The following is a 16,781-nucleotide window of genomic DNA, read 5'->3' as shown; positions in this document are numbered from 1 at the left end:
TCACATTGAATTCATATGCTCATAAATTCTTAGATTTTGATGGAGGTACTTAACCAAATTCTGATTCCCTCACTCATGGCAATTTCACCTCTAATCAAGTTTATACCCTGAAAATACCTTTAATTATATTTGTTTTGATAGAAAACTCTTCAATGGTTCTTTACTATTTGTAGTACAAGTCAAAAAGGAAAATTTAAGGTTTCTCACAGTCTTTTAAAAAATATCTTTGCATGTTCCATATACATACTTGACCACACATCCAGCTTTCTAGAGAGTAGATCTGGTGTTTCCTCAGCACAATTATTAGCTTCTCTTTTTTTCCTCAAAAGTGTACAATTTTTAAAAATAAATTGTGTATTACTTTAATTATATACCATCTATATTCAGGTAAAATGGGAGCAGTTAATAACCCCAAATAAAATCATATTAGTTTCTGTATTCCTTTATCTGCTATATTTTTACCTATGGGAAATTTTACTAGTATACCAAAGTCTGAATCAAATACTTTTAGGAAGTCTCATATCACATGATTTCTCTTTTTCATAAAGAGTATGAGATTCATTTTAATATTGTATCAGTCAAAATATAGTTCCTAGAAATTAATTCAGATTTTAACTGTTGAAATGATTAAAATAAATTCACTGGATATTTAATCTTTCAAAATGAAAAACTGATCATATTGCTCTCACATTTAGTACCTTTCACAGGATCTTCAACCAGAAAATACAATCCAAATTCTAAAGATGGAATATGAAGACTTGCCTAAATTTCTAGCTAGATCTATCAGCATTCTCCAGCATATTCTCTGATTTCTGATACTTACTACCTTTGCAGTATAACATGTACTTTTATACCTATATTTTTGTTACATGACATAGCTGTTTTTAGAGTAATCTGAATTCATGAGGAGTATGAATATGACCTCTTTTGTTGCTCAGAGGTGGCCTCATACTCTCTAAGCCCAACTCTGCAAGTGAAATCATTGCCCCCTCCCCTACATGGGACATGACATCTTAGTGAAATTCTCCCTTGCAGTGTAGGAGATGACTCCCAGTGTCTGGGAGTATCTTTCTTCCAATTACTGCTTTGAACTGCACAAGGTCAAATTCCATGTTCTCACCCCTGGCTTGGCAGATTGCATGAAAACCCAATCACTTTCTGCTTTTAAAATTAGTTCATTCTTGTTTAAATTCTTTTTTTTCCAAGACACCCAAATTTTAAAATTATTTTAATATATTTTTAAACTTTTTTATTGTATAATATAACATATATACAAAACAAAAGAGAAAAAAACCCAATAGTTCTCAAAGTACTCTTCAACAAGTAGTTACAGGTCAGACCCAGAATTTGTCATGGGCTACCGTAAGGTCCTCTCAGTTTTTCCTACTATCTGCTCCAGAATATAGGAGGCTAGAAGGTAAAAATTTTTTTTATCATCACAATTGCCTTTCTTTTTAGTGAAAAATAACATATATACAAAGATGAAATAAACTTCAAATCACAGTACCACAATTAGTTGTAGAACATATTTCAAAGTTTGACATGAGTTACAATTTCATAATTTTAGGTTTTTACTTCTAGCTGCTCTAAGTTACTGGAGACTAAAAGAAATATCAATTTAAAGATTCAGCAATCATATTCATTTGTTAAATCCTATTTTTTCTGTAGAACTCCACCATAACCTTTGATCTTTCTATCCTTCTTTTTAGGGTGATTGGGCTATGGCCATTCTAAAGTTTTCATATTGGAAAGGACTGTCATTAATATGAGGTAAGGAGATGGAACTAGCTGATGTTCTGGAGAGGTTGGGCCCTCTAGGTTTCAGGACTTATCTGGTCCAGGGAACCATCTGGAGGTTGTAGGCTTCTGGAAAGTTACACTAGTGCCTGGAACCCTTGTGAAATCTTATATATTGCCCTAGGTGTTCTTTTGATTGGCTGGAAATGGTCTTGTTGAGGTGCCTGGAACCCTTGTGAAATCTTATATATTGCCCTAGGTGTTCTTTTGATTGGCTGGAAATGGTTTTGTTGAGGTTTGGCAGGTTATGAGAGGTAACAATGTCTAACTAAGTTTGCATAAGAGCCACTCCACAGCAGCCTCTTGACTCTAAACTCTCTCTGTCTCTGCAACTTTATTAGTTACACTTCTTGTCCCCTTTGATCAGGATGGAATTGTTGATCACTGGTGCCAGGGCCAGACTCATCACTGGGAGTCATCTCCTACACTGCAAGGGAGAATTTCACTAAGATGTAATGTCCCATGTAGGGGAGAGGGCAATGATTTCACTTGCAGAGTTGGGCTTAGAGAGACTGAGGCCACATCTGAGCAACAAAAGAGGTCATCCAGAAGTAACTCTTAGGGATACCTATAGACAGGCTAAGTTTCTCCACTACCTACATGAGCTTCACAAAAATAAGCCTCAAGATCAAGGGCATGGCCTATTGATTTGGGTGTCCCTAATATTTGACACAGTATCAGGGGATTCCCTTATGGTAAAGTTTAATAGTTTCATATATTTTTTTCCTATCCTTCAAGGGATTTTGCCAGTACTTTTTGATTATCTGCTTAGTATATTCTAGGATGCATCCAGGCATTACACTAAACTATACAGGATTAAAGGCCCTTATTCTTATTCTGGGCTCCCTGTATTTCAGTCTTTCAAATGAGATATCCAGACAGGTTGAGTTAAATTATGTGCAAGAGAAAATTTAGGTTCCAGACCAAGTAAACCTGTCTTCCTTTGGTCTCAAAGAGAATGTAGTTCTAAAATATAGAAAACGTCTTCCTTACCTTGTGTTCTGAATTACTTTAGTTCCATTCTAATGAGCTTTGTTCTTACCTTTAAATATCAGATTATATACATGCATATATAATTAGCCTCTCAAAATCCAGAATTGATAATTTCCACTCCAGACTAAATGTATCTGCTATAAGAGTTTACAGTCTAGGCCCATGTTTTCTTATAAGCATTTTTTTTAAAAGACCATATGATAATTGTTTTTTTTTTGTTTCTGGCTTATTTTGCTTCACCAAATGTCCCACAGGTTATTCACATCATTGCATGCCTCATGACTTCATTCCTTCTGGTAGCAGCACAGCATTTGTTCATAAATATACACCATCATTTGCCAAGCTACTTCTCAGTCAGTGCATCCTTCAGCCATCTGCATTCATCTGGCATCATGTATAGTTCCCAAAGTCCACAGCCCATCAACATTCTCAATTTTAAATAATTTCATTGTTCCCAAGAGAAAGATAACCAGTAAACACACCCTTGTCAAATAGGTAATTTAAACCTCCTCTTGACTCTTGTCCCTTCCCCCATTATTTATCTCTGCAGTTAGTGTGGTAGTGCTGATGTTTTCCTTTCAGACATAGTCCATAGCATGCAATAGCAGTTTTCCCCCATACCCTGGACTTAAACACTCTTTGTACATGAATAATACTTTTGAAGTAGTTATTACAAGAACTAATTTATATTTCTAGTGTTAATCAGTGAAATACATAGGTCTATGCAACCTTACAATCTTGTTTGTCTTCAATATGGTAATATTATTTATAGACCCACTAGAGAACCATCTTCATTTGTATCTATTCCCTTACATTTGAGTTCAACCACATTAGCTAATGGTTCACCCATCTCTAGCTTCTATGTACCTTTAAGTCCCCTATACTCTGTGTTATAAGGCTCTGATTTTATGTTTACCATGGTCATAAAAGTGGAATCATACAGTATCTATCCTTTTGTGTCTGGCTTATTTTGCTCAGCATTATGTCCTCAGGGCTTATCCATTTGTCATGTGCTTCAGGATGTCATTTCATTTTACTGCTGCCTAATATTCCATCGTATGTATATGCCACATTTTGTTAATCCATTCATCTGTTGATGGGCATTTGATTTGTTTACATCTTTTGGCAATTGTGAGTAATGCTGCTATGAACATAGCTGTGCAAATGCTTGTTTGTGTCATTGCTTTCGGCTCTTCTGGGTATATGCCAAGTAGTGCTATAGCTGGATCATAGGGCAACTCGATATTTAGTTTCCTAAGGAACTGCCAAAGTGTTTTCCATAGTGGCTGCACCATTATACATTCCCACCAGCAGTGCATAAATGTCTCAATTTCTCCACATCCTCTCCAACATTTTTAGTTTTCTGTTTCTTTAATAGCAGTCATTCTTATAGGTGTGAGTTGGTATCTCATTGTAGTCTTGATCTGCATTTTTCTTATAGCCAATTAAAATGAATATCGCTTCATATGCTTTTGAGCCATCTGCATTTGTTCTTCAGAAAAATGACCATTCATATCTTTAGGTCATTTTATAATTGGGTTGTTTGTTCTTTTGCTGTTCAGTTGTATGATTTCTTTGCATATACAGGATATTAAACCTTTGTCTGATATGTGATTTCCAAATATTTTCTCCCATTGAATTGGCTGCCTCTATTTTTTGGAAAATTTGAGCAGGACTGGTGCTAGTTCTTCTTGGAGTGTTTGATAAAATTCCCCTGTGAAACCATATGGCCTTGGGCTTTTCTTTGTAGGAATATTTTTGATGACTGATTGAATCTCTTTAACTGCAGTTGGTTTGTTGTGATCTTCTATTACTTCCTGAGTCAGTGCAGCTTGTTTGTTGTTTCCAGAAATTTGTCCATTTCATCTAAGTTGTCTAGTTTGTGGTATATAGTATTCGTAACATAGATATTATGATTTATAGATATATAGATATATAGATAGATAGATATCTAATATAGATTTATTTCTTCAGGGTCTGTGGTAGCACATACCTTCTCATTTCTGATTTTGTTTATTTGCATCCTCTCTCTCTTTTTTTTCTTTGTCAGGCTTACTAGTGGCCTATCAATATCATTGATTTTCTCAAAGAACTAACTTTTAGTTTTATTGATTCTTTCTATTGTTCTTTTGTTCTTCCATTCATTTAACTCTGCTTTAATCCTTGCTATTTCTCTTTTTCTTTGCTTTTGGGTTAGTTTGCTGTTCTTTTGCAAGTTCATCCAGGTAAGCAGCTAAGTCCTTCATTTTTCTTCTTTCTTACTTTTTAATATGGGCATTTAGGGCAATAAGTTTCTCTCTCAGCACAGCCTTTCCTGCATCCTGTAAGTTCTGCTAAGTTGTATTTTCATTTTCTTTCATCTCCAGATAACTACTGATTTCTCTAGCAATTTCTTTTTTAAACCTCTGGTTGTTTAAGAGTGTTATTTAATCTCCATATATTTGTGAACTTTCTTATTCTTCGGTGGTTATTGAGATCCAGCCTCATTCCATTATGATCAGAGAAAGTGTTTTGAATAATTTCAATGTTTTTAAGTTTATAAAGACCTATTTTGTGCCCCAGTGTATGATCTATCTTGGAGAATGTTCCATAAACACTAGAGAAAAATGTTTATCTTTGTGTTTTGGGGTGTAATTTCCTATATATGTCTGTTAGGTCTAATTCATTTATTGAGTTGTTTAACTTTTTTATTTCCTTGTTGATCTTCTCTCTGGTTGTTTTATCTATAGAAGAGAGTGGTGTATTGAAGTCTCCTACTCTTACTGTTGAAACATCTATCACTCCTTTCAGTTTTGCCAATGTCTGTCTCACGTACTTTGGAGCTCCTTGAAGAGAGCATAAACATTTATGTTTGTTATATCTTCTTGATGAATTGCCCCTTTAATTCATATATAATATCCTTCTTTGTCTCTTATGATGTCTTTACATTTAAAGTCTATTTTGTCCAATATTAGTATGGCTACTCCTGCTTTCTTTTGGTTATAACTTGCATGGAATATCTTTTTCCATCCTTTCACTTTAAATCTACTTGTATCCTTGTGTCTAAGATGAGTCACTTGAAAGCAGCATATAGCTGGATTATATTTCTTAATCCATTCTACCAATTTGTATCTTTTAATTGGTAAATTTAGTCCATTAACATTCAAAGTTATTACTGAAAAGGCATTTCTTGACTCCATCATCTTATCTTTTTTATTTTATTTATCAGATCTATATATTCTTTTCCTGTTTTCTCTTTTTATCCTTTAAATTACCCTTATTGGTACTCTTCAATTCTCAAGACTTCCCTCTCCTGTCATTTTTTTTTTCAACTGATAGAACTCACTTTAGTATTTCTCTTGTTGACAAATTCTTTCAGGATTTGTCTGTGAAAATTTTAATTTCTCCCTCAGTTTTAAAGGACAATTTGGCTGGGCACAGAATTCTTGGCTGGAAGTCTTTCTCTTTCAGAATCTTTCATATATCATACCATTGCCTTCTCACCTCCATGGTGCCAGTTGAGTAGACTGAACTCAGTCTTATGTGGTTTCCCTTGTATTTAGTAGATTATTTTTCTCTTGCTGCTTTCAGAATTTTCTACTTCTCTTCAATATTTGACAGCTTGATTAGTATGTGTCTTGGAGAAGGCCTATTTGAACTTATTCTGTTTGGAGTTTGTTGGCCTTCTTTGACTTGTGTATTTATGTCCTTTATGAGGGTTGGGATGTTTTCCCTATTGTATCTTTAACTACTCTTCCTAGCCCTTTACTCCTTTCTTCCCCCTCTGGCACACCAATGATTCTTATATTTGTGCACTTTATTTTGTCCATCATTTTCCTGAAATCCAATTCAAATTTTTCCATCTTTTTTTGCCATTTGTTTTTTTGGGTGTTCAAAATCAGTTATTCTGTCCTCTAGTTCACCTATTCTTTCTTCTGTCTCTTCAAATTTGCTGTTGTGTTTCTCTAGAATGTTTTTTATTTGGTCAACAGTATCTTTAATCTCTGTGTTATCTGCTATTTTTCTATTTATTCTTTCAAATTCTTCTTTATGCTCCTCTAGTGTCTTCTTGATCTCCTTTATGCCATTAGCCATCCCACGTATTTTATTGAGTAGAGTTGTTTGAACATCTTTGATGAGTTGTTCCAATGTCTGTGTCTTCTCTGGTGTTTTAATTTGCTTGTTAGGCTGGGCTATATCTGTCTGCATTGTGATATGCTTAGTGATCTGTTTACATTGCATGTAAATATCTTGATTGATTTACTTTGGAATTTGATTTCCTTCAGTAGTCTAACATTTTGTGTTTGTGGGATGGATGGCAGCTGGAAGCAGGGCATGGGGCAGAGCACAACAGTGAGGTGATGCATTGCACAAGCATAGGTGCAGTTGGGGCATAGATGCAGTTGGGGAAGCTACACCTGTGCTTGTGAAGGTGGGAACCCAGTGGCCAGGGAGGATGTAGCTGCATAGGTGCACAAGTCTGGAGGTCATAAACCTGGTGTGTGCTGGTCTAGAGCACAAGGCCCTTTGTGCACATACACAGAGCTATAGCAACAGGTCGTCTTCATGGGCTAGGGGCAGATGTGAGCCGGCAGTGTAGGTCAGTGCTTTCCCAGAGCTTGGGGTGTGAGTGTGGGCTGTGCACATGCATAGGTCTAGGAGTGCCACAAACTGATATACAGAGCTCAGGATGGGGGCAGGATGTGGCTGTGTGACACTATGGTCTGGGGATGGGTGCAGCCTGGGTATGGAAGTAAGCACCTGCAGCTTTTATGTGCTGGTGACAGCCATCAGGGAGCAGGGAAGGGGAGCTAGTGCTTGGGAGGGGTGCAAGGAGAGGTGGGTTGGGCTGCACTTGAGGTGGGCATATGGGGCTGGTAAGAGTGCTGGGGTTGGTGGACTGGGGGCACTTGGAGCATGGGGAATGGTGGCAGGTAACGGGTTTCAGGTACATGGGGTGTGGGGTGAGTCATGGGTTGCAGGGATGCACTGGTGAGGGTAGCGTGTTCAAGGAACATGGCTTGGCTTACTTAGTCTCTGTCTCCCAGTCTGTGCTCTCCTGTGGGCTCTGGACTTCCACCTTAAGCTCCCATTCTCTGCTTCTCAGTTCCTCAGATTTTGCAACCAGAGCTGCCCTATGTGGTGTAGAAGACTCTCCCGGGTCAGTAGCACTCCTGAATCACTGTCTCAGTTGCTCCCATTTCCCTTCTCTAAATTTTCCTTTGAGCAGGGCCGAGCTCAATCTACCCTATTCTGCCATCTTCCTGAAACTCATTCTTGTTTAAATTCTAATCTCTTATTCTATTCCAGACTCATCACCAAAACCAATTTAAACTTGACTTTGCATCCTTCATGTTTGAGGACAGGGAGAAAAGATTGGGGCATAGAATGGACATTTCCCTTTATATAATTGACCTGCAGCTTGCAATTCTCCCTACAGACATCAAGCCCTTTGTTTTTTGAAACGTGTTGCTAATTTCTTCCACAGCATCCACTCTATCCTTGAAAATCTCTCACATTTTTACTACTATCCAAGAGGAAGAGTAAAACCTTCTTCATTGCCACCCATCTAAAGTTTTGCTACACTTTCACTTTCACTACCATGTCTCTTGGAGGTAAGAAAGTGGGGAATTTTTTAGCAGGCTTGATCCATTGGCTCTCATTGAAACTTGCAGGTGGAGAAGGGGAATAAGATTCATTAATTCTGCAGTATCAAAGAAGTCCATCAAATATCTCATTACTTATTTACTATTCACTTTCTTGGCATGCCTTCTTTCCTTCTCAAGAGGGTGAATTCCTACTCATTATTCAAGATTCAACTCACATATTATTTCCCCTATAACATTTTTTTTCTCAATTTTCTATGCGTGTTTAAGAGCTCCTATCTCAGATATTCTCTTTGTCCCCTGCCAACGATGTAAAGCATGCATCATATTTGCTTATACCATTTGTACTTCCATGAGTTCTTAATAGTAACCTGGCACAATCAAAAAGCACAATCCTGGGTGGTGCGATGGTGGTTCAGTGGAGGAATTTTCACCTGCCATGCCGGAGACCAAGGTTAGATTCCCAGTGCCTGCCCATGCAAAAAAAAAAAAAAAAAAGGGGGAAAAAGAAAAAGAAAAAATCCTGGACTGCATAACGCAACCAAAGAAAAATCCTGTATGGACTCATGATACCATTTCCAAAATGATTCTCTGCCACCTTTGATTTCCCTGGCCTGAAACACCTTGGCTTCTACTCTTCTGACTTTTTTATTGGCATACTCCAGAAACCATTTGAAACACTATAAATATAACATTAACCAAATAAAATCTCTACTTTCATGAAGCTTTCACTCTACTAGAGAATGTCCATTCATTATTCAATGTATTAATGATTTTCATTAGATTGATGAAACACGTCAAACTCAAATTTGGTCCCCCATCATTGAATATTTACCAAACACAGAAAGCAATTTGACCAAAAAAGATGAAGGGCAGAAATTTCATCAGAAGGCCAAGAGGTTTCCCCCCAGATACACACACACACACACACACACACACACACACACACACACACACACACACAAAGAATGAAAACACCAAAAAAAAAGAGAACGATATAAGGAGAGTGAAAAAGTGTAAAGAAGGTTTGGAGGATAAATAGAGGTTAGAGAAAGGAAGAAAGAACAGAAAGGATGAAGAAACAGCCTGTCTATCCCTCCCAATAAGCAAGTATACTCAAGGGATACAAATTTATATTAGTATTATCCTAAAAATGTAGTTAGACCAATAAATCTGCCAGGGGGAGAAACAAGTTCTGTGAAGGATTTTAAAACCAACAATTTAAATAATCTATGTCAGATGAATTCTTATGTCTTTTGGACAATGACAGGTTCCCTTTGCTGTATTTCCTTAAAGTCTGACTACTTAGAGGACAATGATATAAAAAGATTTCATTTTTCTAACAGGCTTTTCTTTTTCAAACAGTCCAAATCGACTGCAAATCTGTTACCATCAAACACAGTCTATTCAGAAGGTCTAGCATAGAATGATGAATTCAGAACTAAACCTGTTAACTCACCTATGGAGTTTCTGTATTAAATCACAGTGCTAGCTAACAGTCTTTCAAAAAGTCTTGTGTTTCCAAGTGACAATGAAATCATACATAGGATTTTTAAATGGAATTATAATGTTTCTCTACAAATTGAAAGCCAATTGTAACAGGTTGTTTCCAAAAACTCCATACCTAAAAGATGAGATCTGAGTTTGAAAATATGTGTGTCTTTTCTATCCTTTTGCAATTGTAATCGGAGGCTTCAGAACTCGTCTCCTTTACTCACTTTGTGAACTTTTTGCTATGCCTTAATTTTCATTCTTTATGTTTCTTATCCCCTTGGAGTTTAACCATGTATGTCACTTCGATTTCTTTAAGACCAACCTCTTAAAATATGTTGAGACATATTTTAACTTATGTAAGACATGGTCAGAAGGTCTGTGGGACTTGAATTTTTACAACAGATCACATTTTCTCATAGGTAATATTTAAACGTTTTACATCTGACTTCTTAAATGGATAATTTCTCAATTCATCTTCAAAATTATTCAATTATATCAACATCCAAAACTAAATGGCTAAAAAATGATTATTTTATGGAGGAAGGTAAAGCAGAATTATTTTTCATATTAATTTTTCCTAACAAAAGGATGCTTTTGGCAGAAAATATGTAAAACAGAGAAAACTTAAAACTTATAAAGGACAATCACTTTTAATGTTTTTATGTGTTTTTAGTATTCTCAGTATCTGAAAATGTTCATCCCTGCTGCTGAAGTAAACATAGCAGTAGAAAATGAGCATTGTTAGAGAATATAAAATTGAAATATTGTAAGTAATATGCATATCAAATAGTAAATGCAATTAGTAATTGAGTAATATAAAATAACTTGGTGTGGTGCTTTGAGACTGTATGTATCCCAGAAAAACGTGTTCTTAAATTGAATCCATTCCTGTGAGTGTGAAACCATTATAAGTAGGACCTTTTCATGAGGTTACTTCAATTAATGTAGGCATGATGAACCTTAGTCCTATTACTGGAGTTCTTTATAAGAGAATGAAATTCAAAGAGAAAGAAAGCCAAGGGAACAAAAAGCTGGAATCAGTGAAACATGGAGGAGAAGGGAGAGAAAAGTTGAGGCCACCATGTGCCTTGCCATGTGTTCTAGTTTGCTAGCTGCCAGAATGCAACACACCAGAGATGGATTGACTTTTAATAAAAGGGGATTTATTTTGTCAATTCTCCAGAGGAAAGGCAGCCAACTTTCCACTGAGGTTCTTTCTTATGTGGGAAGGCACAGGATGGTCTCTGCTGGCCTTCTCTCCAGGCCTCTGGGTTCCAACAACTTTCCCTGGGGTGACTTCTTTCTGCATCTCCAAAGGCCTTGGCTGAGCTGCAAGTGCTGAGATGAGGTATGCTGAGCTGCTTGGGCTGTGCTACGTTGTGCTCTCTCATTTAAGCACCAGCCAATTAAATCAAACATCATTCATTGCAGCAGGCATGCCTCCTAGCTGACTGCAGATGTAACTAGCAACAGACGAGGTTCATGTACCATTGACTCATGTCCACAGCAACAGAACTAGGTACATTCCCCTGGCCAAGTTGACAACTGAAACTAACTACCACACCATGTGATAAGAGAAGCCAAGGATCACTGGAAGCTGGTTTTCAGGAAGAAAGCATTGTGCTGAAATGTTTGATTTAGAGATTTTCCCAACCTCAAAACATGAGTGAATAAATTCCTATTGTTTAACTCAGCCCAATTCATGGTTTTTGCTTTGAGCAGCCTAGAAAGCTACTTGAGATCATAGCTTTTTTAACATATAAATTAGAAAGTCATCAAAAAGAAATACAGGATTTCAAGTTCACATTTATGGAACAGAAGGCAATTGTGAAATATAAATAAAAGCCTGAAAATTTTTATATTCCTTTACACATATTTTCACTTTTAAGAATATTTGCTAATGCAATACTCAGGGATACATGAATGTTCATTATGATTTTCTTTTATAGCCATCCAAAGATGGACTCAAAACATTGGCTAAGATAGTGATTTGTTATAATATCTATAGATTTATATGCTGAATTCATTAAGTTATATAAATACTCATAATCCAGTGTTAATATATATTATTGAGTGATTATTTATTGTGGGTGATAATAAGTATGAACTGTACCCATCCACTTCTGGCCATTGCCATCATGTAATTCAGGGATAACTCTGAAAGGGCTGATATGTTTCTGTTTTCCTGTTTGTTTATGTTTTTGTTTTGTTTTGATTGTTTTTTCCTACCTTCTAAGGTAACTAGTCATGTAGTGAGATTACTAATTGATCATAAAACTCTTATTCTCTCCCTCCTGAGCTGATTTTGAGGTTAAAAGTACAAAATCAAGGCATTGTCAAGGCAATGCCTTCTCCAAGAAGACTGTGGATGTTTGCCAGCATTCCTTGGCCCTTGGCTTTTCTGTCACATGACAACACTCATGGTTGCCTCTCCTGGCTTCTTGGTTCCATTAACTTTGGCTTCTACTCCTTCCTTGTCTTTCTCTCTCTGTGTGTGGCCTTCCCTATAAGATGTTCAGTAGTAGGATGAAGACCCATCCTGATTTAGCTGGACTGCACCTTAACTGAAGTAACCTCATCAAAAGGTCCTATTTGCAAGATTTCACAACCACAGGAATGGGTTAAGTTTAAGAACATGTTTTTCTGGGGTACATAGCTGCAGACCACTCTGGACCCCCAGTAGATATGCTCTTTCCACATGAAAATACATTTATTCCATCACAACATCCCAAAAGTCTTAAGTCATTTTTTGACAATGCTAGGTACAGCCTCTTAAGAATTGGTTATGGGTATGGTCTGTCCTGGGATACAATCACCCTGTCTGTGGACCTGTGAAACCAGAAAAAATGATCTGCTTCTGTTCTAGTTTGCTAGCTGCTGGAATGCAATATACCAGAAATGGAATGGCTTTTAACAAGGGGAATTTAATGAGTTGTTAGTTTACAGCTCTAAGGCTGAGAAAATGTCCCAATCACAACAAGTCTATAGAAATGTCCAATCAAAGGCATCCAGGGAAAGATACCTTGGTTCAAGAAGGCTGATGAAGTTCAGGGTTTCTTTCTCATCTGGAAAGGCACATGGTGCACGGTCAGGGTTCCTCTCTCATTTGGAAGGGCACATGGCGAACACGGAGTCATCTGCTAGTTTCTTCTCCTGGCTTCTTGTTTGATGAAGCTCCCTGGGAGACATTTTCCTTCTTCATCTCCAGAGGTCACTGGCTGGTGAACTCTGCTTCTCATGGCTATGTTGTTCTCCTCTGCTCTCTCTGAATCTCTCATTCTCCAAAATATTTCCTCTTTTATAGGACTCCAGTAAACCAATCAAGACCCACCCAAATGGGTGGAGACATGTCATCCCCTAATCTAGTTTAACAACCGTTCTTGACTAAATCACATCTCCAGGGAAATGATCTCATTACAGTTTCAAACATACAGTATTGAATAGAGATTATTCTACCCTTATGAAATGGGATTTATATTAAAACATGGCTTTTCTTAGGGGGCATACTTCCTTTCTAACCAGCACAGCTTCCAATATACAATGGAGGGACAGGCATAGGACAAACATTCCAGGATGGAAAATTAGAAGGACAACAGGAGTCATGGGTCCAAACAATTCTGAAACACAGGATAGTAATACCATTAGAATTCTAGGTTTTAGAGTCATCTATGAATCAATGCTGTGTCCTCTGTGACTGGTGGAGTGGCAGCCTCACCCTTTCCAAGTGCTTGGTCAGTGGCCATGGTCCCTACAAGCACTGGGATCACGCTATACCCTCTTTTAGCACTGAAGTAGAAGGACTGTGCTTGAACCATTTTTCAGTGCCAAAGCATACATCTGCCCACTCAAAGTGCAGGAATGGATCCACCTTTCCCACACACAAGCATGTGTCTACTTTATTGGCCTGAGGCAATATCTTTGGTCCAGGCGTCAGCTTCCATGATTATACCTTTGAAGTCATTCTTCCCTCAATTCATTCTTCTCTGTCCCTTTTAGTTCAGGCTGGAAATGGCTCCACCCATACAAATTTTGCAAAAATCTTGTCAACTTTGCATGCATTTCATAAGGGCCCAAAGCATCAGAAAATAGAAGGTCCTGCAGATCTTTTCTGCATAACTATATTTCCAATCCAGAACAGTCACATGGAGCCCTACTTTCTTTTTGGAATCTCTGGGTGTTCCCTGATGGAGTCACTTTGGCCTTAGTCTCAGAGCACATATCTGAATTGGTTCAGAATTTTCCAAACTTTCAACTTCTGATTTCTTCGTGCTTTAGAGTTCAGTTCCCAATTTATCTCTTTCCTCTCTCATTTCACTATGAGCTACAAAGAGAGAACAGGCTGTATCTTGAATCATGATTATTGGGCCTTCCTTATAATTGTTTTTCTAAGTCATATGCTTTCATGTACATGTATTTATTTACTTTCACTAAAATAACATTTCTATTTTTTTTTAGCTGTTTGATATCCATGCCATTAGCTATGGATAAATTAATATATTACCCTTCCCAGGAGTCCTCAAGATTTCAATTCAAAGAAGTAGTGTGAATTTTAGGTGATTTAATAGAAGTTGCTTATTTGAACAAATTTAAAATTTTTCTAATATTTGTATGCTTCTTTATGACACATATCTATTCAGTACTGACTACTTTGGTTAAAAAATTTTAGTAGTACAATGCCTAAATTTAGAAATTTTGCTAAGCCACATTTCTTGTTGGATAAAGTGCACACTGACTGGTATAACAACTAGTGTGCTTCAATCTCTGGGTCCTACTCTCAATATTCCATTATTTTAACCATATTGTTATTATCTAATTTGCTTTTTTTTTACCTAGTTTTTATATTGTTTCCTTCTTAAATCATTTTACATTTTCTTTTATTCTTCAAATATAAGCCCAGATCCCCCTTTATGAAGCTTCCCTGATGCTAGTAGGAAAATCTAATAATTTCGTCAACCCAGACTCAAAAGTATTTAGCACATGTAATTATCATGAAATATAGGAAACCCTAATAATGTTTAACAATCTTATCTTTGAATGTATCTGTTGACTTTATCAAAGGCAGGCACCTCATGTTGATTATCTTTATAGACTCAACAAATAGTCAAACTTCTAAAATTAAAGTTCAATGAATATATGTTTAAATTAATTATTAGGTAAATAAAAATTAATTGATAAAAGAAAACAGGGACTTTTAGATTGCTAAAATAAAGCCATGATTGATACGTCAATTTTAAGATTAATGTTGGGTAAGGAAGACACTTACAAATGATGAATGAAAGATTGAAGAGGTAAACAAACTAAAGGAAGAAAAGATAATATCAAGTTAGACTGAGGCAATGGATGAGGTAGAAGTTGTGTTCAAATAAGAGAATGAAAAAATCTTATGATTTCATGTAACTTTTGAAGTCTTTTGTATTATGCGTCATCTAAGCCCAAAATGAATTTGTAAGGGATTGAAAGAATGAGCAACATTTTTTCCCCTTGGTAATAGGAAAGACATTTTTGGAGAAAGGCCAATGTAAATGTCCTATAGAGCAGTTTGGAAATTAAGAGAGTAGTAGGAGTGGATTGCAGTGGGAGTAAATTAGGGTTTAGAGAGTCAATTAGATGTAGGAAACAATGAATAGGTGTGAGTAACTAACTGAAAATCATGAAGTTGACTTCATAGATCACAGGATAGAATTTGGCAGTATGCCTCATCATAAGCAACTTCTATTTCAACTTATAATTTATTCAGACTTTCTTTGTATTGTCTTCTGCATTAGTCTTTTTTCTTCACATTATAAATTTGACATATCCCATTGCATATATTAGTATGCAATGAATTAATGTTTAGCTTTGAAACATTACCTTTTTTGTTGCAAACGATTGCTGGAAAAAAGCAACTATATTTTGGCTTTTTAGTTTTAAATTTTAACTTAAGAGTTTTGAGGACAGCTTATAAATATTAGTAACACCTGTAACAAAATAAGGAAATAGATTCAAAGGTTAGGAGTGCAACATATTACATGTTTTCACATGGTGTTCATAACAATGAAAATGGTACTTCCTGAGCTCAAGGTGCTATGGGGATTAATTGAATCAGTACGTATAAACATAGACTAATAATTCCTGACACCTAATAATCCTTCTTATCATTATTCATATTATTTGCATGAATAATCAAAAATATTCTTGAGACAGGTTTGTCCTAAGGGAAGGACTCATTCTGAGTTCATCCTTGTTGTTTGTTGAGCCGTTTTCCCACATCAGCACTCCCGTGGACTCATGTTTGAAACACAGAGAAAGAAGAGGTTGTAGGTAAATCTGTGTAAAATATCAGAACATGAGAGGTAAGTGCCCCTTCTTGAAAAATGCAACATAAAAGAAGGAATAAGTATTCTCCTCATATTATAAACATAGCATAAAGGTAGAATAATGGAAACTCCAGATAGGAAAGCATCATTTGGGTGATTCCAGGAGTTACTTGGCATCAGCAAGGGAAGTGGTGCCACGTGGTATCAGAGTCAAGGCATGACAGCAACATGTGTAGAGGGAGGTTTTGGCATCTCAGTGGGAATAGCAGTAGCAGTCATCTTCAAATAGGTCCCACACAGGGCCTTGGGACAAAATCTTACCAAAAGAAGCCAGAATGGAAGAAAAGATTGGAAGATGACATTTAAAAATATGGAAATCCCCCAATGCACGTGTATGCACACACATACACACACACATACAACCAGTCATCCCTTAGGTTTTCACATAGGAGAGGCTTTAAGTATATAGTATAGTTAAATATTGTATAAATATTATACTATACCTATAGTATGAGTATAATAAATCATAATCAGGGAAGTATGATTCACTAATGTTAATACCACTTTATTTTGAAGCTGAGGTTGCTGTGACTGAAATATGATTGTTATGCCCTAA

This window comes from Tamandua tetradactyla, chromosome 7 (assembly GCF_023851605.1).
Source record: "Tamandua tetradactyla isolate mTamTet1 chromosome 7, mTamTet1.pri, whole genome shotgun sequence".
NCBI lineage: Eukaryota > Metazoa > Chordata > Mammalia > Pilosa > Myrmecophagidae > Tamandua > Tamandua tetradactyla.
This window is presented reverse-complemented; position numbering follows the sequence as displayed.